This window comes from Myodes glareolus, chromosome 20 (genome assembly GCF_982192425.1).
Source record: "Myodes glareolus chromosome 20, mMyoGla1.1, whole genome shotgun sequence".
NCBI classification, from domain to species: domain Eukaryota; kingdom Metazoa; phylum Chordata; class Mammalia; order Rodentia; family Cricetidae; genus Myodes; species Myodes glareolus.
This window is the reverse complement of record NC_142045.1, coordinates 15,484,326-15,493,533: the sequence shown is the minus strand read 5'-3', so window position 1 is coordinate 15,493,533 and position 9,208 is coordinate 15,484,326. Positions and strand designations below refer to the sequence as shown.

The following is a 9,208-nucleotide window of genomic DNA, read 5'->3' as shown; positions in this document are numbered from 1 at the left end:
GTTTAGAGAGTTGGTTTAAGAGGCAGAATATCCCCTGGGCAGTGGTATCACAGGCTTTTAATTGCAGCACAAGGAGGTAGATCTCTCTGAGTTCAAGACAAACCTGGTTCACAGAGAGATTTCTATGACAGCCAATGCTACATAGAGAAATTATGTCTCAAAAAACAAAGCAAACAAACAAAAGAAGCAGAATATCTTAAATAATATGTTACTCAGAATATTTTAATGATACTGTAAAAATTATACTTGATTTGCTTTTTCCAGGAGCAGAATGAGGACAAGGGAATCAAGAAATATGACACAAATTTAAGTAACACTTCATTGTCAGACTCATGAAAATTTATTATCTAAGTTTGCAAAACAAATTTGATTCAGCTCATATAACATGCTTGATTCACTTACTTCTGTATATACTGCATGCAAACTTTATTATGATGATTTTTAAATGTTCCCCCAAATTAATTAATAGGACATTGGAAAACTTTAGTAAAGTGGCAATATATGCACATTAAAGTAATACAGTTTTATCAAATAACATACAGCAAAATCCAACAATAGTTGTCCAATTTGTGACTATGTTGAATATCCATTTGAATTTTTTATTTTACTTGTAATAAATATTTTATTTTATTATTTTTATTATTTGTATATTTATTTTTGGTTTTTTGACACAGGGTTTCTCTGTGTAGCTTTGGAGCCTGTCCTGGCACTAGCTCTTGTAGACCAAGTTGGCCTCGAACTCACAGAGATCCTTCTGTCTCTGCCTCCTGGGTGCTGGGATTAAAAGTGTGTGCCACCACCACCTAGCAGTAAAGATTTTATTAGTGCTTCAAGAATTTCATGCAATGTATTTTGAACATTTTGCTCCCAGCTTCTCTTGACTCCTCCCAGGTCCACCCCAACATCTTGACCAATCAAACCTAATCTCTCTCCCTTATTTTTAATTAACCCCTGAATTCCTAGTTTACTTCCCCTGGAATCTGGGTATGTACACATCACTGGACTTTGGTTGAACTAGCAGCAATAAAATCTTTAATGAAAATTTTTTACTCTTCCACAGAAATCATCAACAATCTATAGCTACTAAATTAGGGGCCAAGCTCATGCACCTCCTTGTAGTCTACACTGGAAAGTAGACTTGGTTGGTCATGGCATGTTTATCCAGGTATCCTCAGATTTTTATGAATGCAGCAAATGTCTTATTTGTGGCTGAGCACTCCCCAGTCACTTAGCTCTGCACGTTAACTAAAGGCAAGTCTTAGTATTAACCACTACCCACTTCACAAATTCTGTCTGATGAAGTCTGAGAATGTCACTAATCTAGGGATGAATAGAAAGTTATGGAGGCAGTTGGAAACCATGTCCAAAACCAGAGTAATAGATTTACTCCTGAAACTATGAGTTCTTTGTCAGATCTACAGTAATAGGTACATGATGGGTGTGCCTTAAATCCAGCTAGATATTATCCCATTCCCCCATAGCATCCATGCCACTATTGCTGTGCTGCTCACTGTTAGAGTTCATAGGGTTAACAACTGAGTCAACCTGTTGATGAGTGCCCTTACCTCTTTCATAGCACCTTCCAGAAGTATGATAGCTCGCCAATGGCAAGAGACCTTTGTGGTCATCGACAACTTCTTGATGTTCGGTGATCAATGTGTATGGCATCTTCAGAGAAAAGTTATTATCATGAAGTTCTAATGGGCAACTAAGAAGAAAGGCAATGGTATTTATTTATGGGGGGGTGGAGAAGAGAGGTCTCCAAACCTGAATCTTCAAAAGCGGTCAGTGCTCTTAACTATTTAATCATTGCTCCAACCCCATCTATTGTTTTCTTAATCTTTAGCCATTCTCATTCATATAAGATGAAATCTCAAGTAGTCTTCTTTTTTTCTTTGTTATTTATCTTGTGGTAGAGAGTGTTAAGCAGTTTTATAGGCAGAAATTTCTGTGTCCTGCCTGAGGCTTCCAAATAAGCAACAGAGACTTAATTGTAACTGCTCAGCCAAAAGCTTAGCTTATTATTAACTAGCTCTTATAACTTAAATTAACCCATACTTTTATCTGTGTTCTACCATGTGGCTTGGTCCTTATCTCAGTATGGCAGGCACATTTTCCGTTCCCTCTGCATCTTGCTCAAGAATCCTCAGACTCTGTCCTTCTTCCCCGCATGTTCTAGTTTGGCTCTCCAGATCAGTCACTTCCTGCCCAGCTATAGGCCATTGAGCTATTTATTAACCAATGAAAGTAATACATAGTTACAGTGTCCAAATATTATTTTCCAGAACATTTAGATGTGGTAAGCAAAATAAGCATTCTCTGAACAGAGCATATTTTAATCCACACTATGCAAATATACAACTCCATAAAGAAGAATAAGTATTTGAGATTTATAAAGGTTTGATTTAGTGAGGTATAAAAATAAAAAACAGGCCCTGAAATTGGGAGAGATAGGAGCTATGCTAGGGAGGGGTAGTGAAAGTTGGAGGGAAGGAGTGTTGCTGAGATATGATTAAGACGTAGAGAGTGATTGAGAAAAGTCTTTGAGCTTCCTCCACATGTTTGAGCACACACAAAACTATGTACTCTCACATACACACGTGCAGATATTTGTACACATAGGTATCCATATACACATACCTGCTCACAAAAACTGAAAATGCATTAAAATATAGCTTAATTTTAGGAAAAATTCTAGTTATTTAAGTATTTCTTTTTAATTTTTTAGTTGAAAGTAAATCTTTTTCTCATTTAATATCCTGATTACAGTGTCCCTTCCTCTATTCTTCCTAGTTCACCCCCACCTGCCCTCCATCTGAAACCCTCTTCCTGTCTCTCATCAGAAAAAAACAGGCCTGTAAGAAATAACAGCCAAACATAATAAAATAAAATACAATAAGCTGAGACAGAAACTATCACATTGAAGTATGACACAACAGAAAATCAGAAGGGAAAAAGCACATGAATCAGACACACACTGGTTCACACCCCACAAATCCCTACATCCAGAGGACCTGGAGCAGACTGCCTCAAGCTCTGTGAGATTACATCAGGTAGGTTTAGAGAATCTTTGTTTTCTTGGTGTCTTCCATCATTTCTAGTTTTTTGTTTTCTTTTTAATTCTTCTCTCATACTTTAAATCTTCTGACCTTAGTTTTCCTTACCTCCACTGTCCTCTCCCCCCCCCCCATCCACTTCTCTGTTTGTCTTAGGAAAAGAGCAGGCCTCCCAGAGACATCAAACTCTGCATAACAACCACCAGGCTCTTTCACCCTTTCACTCTTTCTGACTTTTCTTCTGGGAGTGGGGGTGGGGAGCTCCTGGGCTCTGAGCAGAGGAGGGATTTGATGGAGAAGCCCCATTTAGGGCTGAATGTTTCAAGTTCTCTCATTATATGCATAAGGTCTTGCTGTGCTTGTCTGTATTTCATTTTCATTACTAAAATAACTAGTTATTTAAATATTTCCTTGTATGAGTTTCTTTTAACCCTTTCAATAATCCTTAAGAAGAATTAGTTTTAAACATGTTTACCAAATGGCAACTATTTTCCAAATATATGCTTTATAAAAATCAATGACAGGTAAAATAACGTCAGAGTACTTCAAAACTCACTATCTAGAAAAAGAGAATAATTAAATCCCTTTACCCACACTATATCCGTATCCATAAATTTAATTATATGTGTTACAGTAGATTCAAGGCTATAATAAAATATTATTTATGCTAAACCAAGATTACCCACTCATTCTCTAACAAGATAATCAATGGTGTCTGAAAACGCAGTGAGTTATGTCAAACCAACGACTTACATTTCCCTCTTTTCTCTTACAAGCTATTTTCTTCTTTTTTATTAAAACTTTTAATTGAAATATTATTTCCCTCACCCTCCCCTGTCTTCCCTTCAACTCCTTCATGATCTCCTCTTTACTCCCTCTAAAATTGATGCCTTCTTTTATTATTATTAGGATATGCATAAAATATTCTTAAGTATGTAAATAGACTGTGAGCACTCTGTTTAGTGTGGCTGTGTGTGTATGATAACCTTGCTTGGGGTAACCAATTACGGGGCTGATCCATGAAAGACGCCAATTCCCCATCTCTCAACAGTTATTAGCTAACTGTAGTTCTTTGTCTAGGGAGGCATCCCATAAGATTTCTCTTTTGTGTTAGCATTCCTATTGATATCATCATTTTTCAGGTATTATTTAGGCACAATGTCTGGCATGGCATGATATCTCTAAACACACAATCGTGGCACTCATGTTTTGGTAGTAACAATAGCTGACTAATTGGACGTAAGTCCCAGACATTAGGAGGGGAATCATGTATGACACTAGAAACCGGCCCACTACACTGGACTATTGAGGACATGGCTCTTTGAAGAGACCCTGCTACCTTTACTTTACTAGACTAACATAATTTCAAACTATGTTCTGAAACTTACTTTTCTAACCACATTAAGTGTAACTCTTGACCCTCATCAAAGAAACTTTTCTCTACAACAAACAGTAACCATTACAGAAAAACCACAGCAAGTCATAATGCAAGTCAATTCATTGGATATACCAATGGATATACCCCAACACAACTTTTGTGAGGTGTTTTATGGTAGAAGCAATTGGAAGAGCTCATCTGAAGAAAATCATCTATTGAAAACTTTGTTTCCATATGTATAAATAAATATTTCATAAAAAGTTAAAGCCATGAAAATTTAGTTAATAATGATAATAAAATGTATTCACTAGTAAAGTATTATTAGTTCTTTATTTATATGCAAACTTTAAGAGATGCTATTAATACACTTTGATATTTTGCTGAGTAAAGTTCTTCTTTTATATGGTCCTCATATCTTTTAGGCTTTCCACATCATATATTTAATAAACACTTCATTAGGGATAAACTTAAATATAAGCTTAAATATAAAGTTGAATATAAGGATATATACCTGCTGATGAAGATAAAATAATTTCAATTATCCTAAGCAAAAAGGCTAAGAAAGATTGTAGCTGCACAAATTCCTTTGTCAAGTACACCCCATAGACATAGTTGTAATAAGATGAACTATTATTCACTTGCCAAACTACCAACAAAAGTGGAGGAAAGCAGATGAGAGTAAATGTGTGTGTGTGTGTGTGTGTGTGTGTGTGTGTAGGGGATTATAAGAAGGAAGTACTATATTCCAAGCCACTCATCCATGAAAAATACACCTTCAGCTTTGGTTGAGAGACTCTAACAAACTTTCAACTTGAAACCTAGGACCATAAGCATCATTATATACGTCAGTATTGGGCAAAGTCCCCACAATTTACATTTCCAGATCAGTGTGTACAGACTAATTCTTTAGAACTTGGATAGCTCAATCATCAGAGAGAGAGAGAGAGAGAGAGAGAGAGAGAGAGAGAGAGAGAGAGAGACTGCAAACCTCCCCAAACTGATTCACCACAGTGCAGTGTGGTACAGTACCCACTTGTGAGTATGGCAGAAGACATGGCCCAGAGTTTTATCTCAAGGCCAAGCTGTCCAGTGAAGAGATCACACATCCAAGAGAAACTGATGGACCTCCAAACCAGCCAAGCCTCACCGAGGGGGCCTCTAAACTGATTCTAGGATCTTTCAGAGATCTGTATCTATAGAACAGGCTTCAGTTTGGTTGATATAATTTATGGATATTGAGTGAACATGGAGAAATACCTGCCTAACTCCTTAACCTGTGTGGTTCACACCAGCTGTAAGTCTCAAATATATGTTAGGACCAATTTTAGTCAAGAAAATGTCTGCACCCTCTATTTCCCAACCTCAATAAACACACTTAGAAGATAGTACTCTAAGGAATTTTGAATGGCCCAAGTACCAGGCAGAAACCACCCTAAAGTGGGGCAGGATCAGGTTTTAGCCTATATTACTCCTGGCTTTGGTGTGTATCATGGTGCACCACAAAGAAAACACAGGGCCTTGTATTCACAAGGTCTAGATATGACCCAATAAAGAACCAGTCCATTATTGCCAAGGCTGTAGGTTGCTCTTCACAAACTGGTGGTAAATTCCTATTATTGTAGACAACACTTACATATTTCACCATGCATGATATCTAGCTGGTGCCTGCCTAGAGACTTCACCCCAACTGAATACTGTTTATGGTATTGAAAGGTACTATGCATGCTACTGGAAGAGAAAATGAATGAACCGACAAATCCTGTGATACACAATGAAGATCTGCCTACAAGTCATGCTGGGAAAAGAGTAGCAAATGTCATAGGAGTGATCAATCTTCCTCTGATTGGATTTAAGTTTCACTCTTGGAGGTGGAACTCATAACTGACACTGCTTGGATGCTCGAAAACATGGGACTGAATAGGCCATGGACCTGTGCGAAACCATATACTACTTTTCTGCAAAATGAATGTGGCCAAAAAAAAATATCATTATGTGTAACCTAATGTTATATTCTGTTATAACAATAGATAGATAGATAGATAGATAGACAGACAGACAGACAGACAGAGTTCATTCGGCTCTCATCAGAAAAACTTCCTCCTGCAGGAGTTGGAATTAAAACAGAGAACCACAATTGGGAAATTTGCTGAGAATGAGAGACCTTGAAACATTAGTTCAAACTGGATGTCTTCATCAAACCCCTTCCTTCAGGGCTCAGGGAATTTTCTGGAAGAGGAGGAAGAATGATAATAAACATTAGTGGGAATGAAAGACACCACCAAGGAAAGAGTGGCTTCCAGATGCAATAGGATTGATGCCCATATGAACTCACAGAGACTACGGCAGCATCCATAGGGCCTGCACAAGTCCAAGACAGATGGAGTCCCAGTGCTGAAAGACACAAGTAGACGTGATCTCCTATCCCTAACCAAGAAGCTATCTTCAATTGACATTTGCCTTCAAGAGACAATTTATTTTTCTCCAATGGAGTCTCACTGGGTATAATAAGCACTTAAGGGTACACCACAAACTCAGCTGTAGATGCCACCACAAAACAAACTCAATGGTATTTCTGTAGACTTTTTTGTGTCATCTGGCCTTTTTCAGGCATTTTATTTTTGTCCTACTGATCTTTTGCTTGTATACTATGGTTTCCTAATTTGTGATGATATGAACTTTGTGCTTGTTTGTTTGTTTTAGTTTTGGTGTGTGTTTCTTGTGTTTTTTTCTATTGTTTTATGCTCTGGTTCATTTGGGGATTTTTGTTTGCTTGTTTTTAAAATAAAGAGAGAAAAGAAAGGGCATGGAGTAGGGTAGGTGGGGAGGATATAAAAGGCATTGGGGTAGAGGAAGCGATGATCAAAATACATTGCATGAACATAATAGAATATATGTAGGTGATTCTGGGTCTACTTCCCAAAAGAGTATTTTAACCTCAGACAATGTAGTGCAGTGAGATTCTTTTCTCACTCAAAGTAGAACAGAATAGTACTTGTTTTTATTTGCCCTGAAACTTAATGCAAGTCTGATGTGACCTAACTTTGAGTGTTTCCTAGTCATTCCTGTCTCTAGTATGCCTGCGGACAGGACTTCTGATGCCGGGGGAACACACACAGTGCGAGTCTTCTGGGCTAATAGCTTGTATTACCAGTAGCTTTTTACAGAAGTCACAGTCTTGAGGCCCATGTTGCAGTAAGAAACTCATAAAAATGTGGTTTTTGGTCTTAACCCAACCTTGTGCTGATTTAGGTAAAATTATAAGGAAACTTCTTTGTCGTTCTGGAGATTTTGTGTGTGATACAGGATGCTCCTCCATTAAAAAAAAATGGCCAAAGGTAGGGACAACCCTGAAATGTCTTAATATGGGACAGTACCTATAGGTGAGTTGTCATCTTTTACCTGGTCTAGATAAAGGACATAAGCATTTCTCTGGCTCTACGTCACCAAGACAGACAGCTCCATTCAGTAGCTGTTGCTGTCATTGCTGGTTTTCCCATGATTCTGTCTTCTTCACAGTGCAAGAGAATCTTCTGCAACTGTTCTTCATCTTTACCATTACCTCTGGGGGACCTTCTTCGGGGACTCTAACCCTCAACCACTCCACATGATACTTTCAATCCTAAGGTGACTTCTCCAAAAATTAACAGTGAACTTTTAGCAATGGCCTTTCATGTTCTCTCCTAATGTTAAGCTTCAGCTGCTCTCCGTGGCCTCTTCAAAACCAAAACCAACCAGGAAACTTTTAGCTATTATCAAGTTCAGCTGCTAACACAATGTACAATATTGGTCTGCCTGGACCATAGTATCTGTGTGTTGACCCTGAAGAGACACTTCCCAGAAGATTCTACCTCAGTGGTAGTGATTTCTTTGTAAACCCAGACAGTTCTTCAATCCAAACTGAAAAGAAGGAAGAATTATTAATCCAAAATATCAAATCATATCAATAGAGTTTTTAAGAGATTCTCAAATTTGTTTCTGAACTTTTCAACTCAGGCCTTCACCATTTGCATTTCTTTCAACTTTCCTGTTATTTATGCTCCCACACAATAGTTCACTGAGCTCTGTTGACTCAATGGCTTCCCCACCTCAAATTCAAATGCTACCAAAATCCTACCAAAAACACATAGTCACATCTGTCACAGCAATAACCAATTAAACTGGCACAAATACATACTGTGATAAAACACCAAAAGCAACTTGCCGACAAAAGGGTTTCTTTCATCTACCAACTCTCAGATTACATACACTGCATCACAAGGAAATTCAGGGTACCTCAAGAGAGAGTGAGTCTAGAGGCAAGAACCGAAGCAGAATCGTGGTGCTACACTCCTTATTGAGTTGCTCCCTATGGCTTACTCTCTCTGCTTCTTAATCCTTTTATAATGCTTGCCCTTGAGTGACACTACCCCATTAGTGAGCTGAGTCCCCTGTATTAATCATTAACCAAGAGAATAACCTACAGACTTGTCTACGGGCCAGTCTTACAAGGAGGCATTTTCTCAATTGCGATTTATAACACAGAGTCAAACAATGGTCTGAGAAAAGTGATAAAATTTATTATATTCATTAAAGACCCTAGGCTGTGCCTGTAAGGTCTCCCTACATACAGACCTGTTACACTCAAGAAAGCTAATAGCAACACAAAGATAAACAAATAATTCATGACGTGTGTATCCTTTTATAGTTGTTAGGCAGGGCTTATTACAACATGGAATTTTCCTTAAAAATATTCTGTTTGGATTTCCTTAAGTCTCCATCCTCAATTTGTGACCTT

The 9,208-nt window shown here is 37.8% G+C and overlaps 1 long non-coding RNA gene across 2 annotated transcripts; it reads right to left on the bottom strand.

Moving 5' to 3' along the window:
- Window positions 1-321: 321 nt before the first annotated feature.
- Window positions 322-8,786, bottom strand: LOC146890097 (uncharacterized). Of its 2 annotated transcripts, none has more exons than XR_014999371.1 (3): window positions 8,707-8,786; window positions 1,566-1,708; window positions 322-803 (listed from the first exon to the last, which is right to left on the bottom strand). It is a non-coding gene; the product is annotated as an uncharacterized LOC146890097 (long non-coding RNA). The 2 variants fall into 2 exon arrangements; XR_014999370.1 differs by lacking the exon at window positions 8,707-8,786 and adding an exon at window positions 2,059-2,181.
- Between the last annotated feature and the right edge of the window lie 422 nt (window positions 8,787-9,208).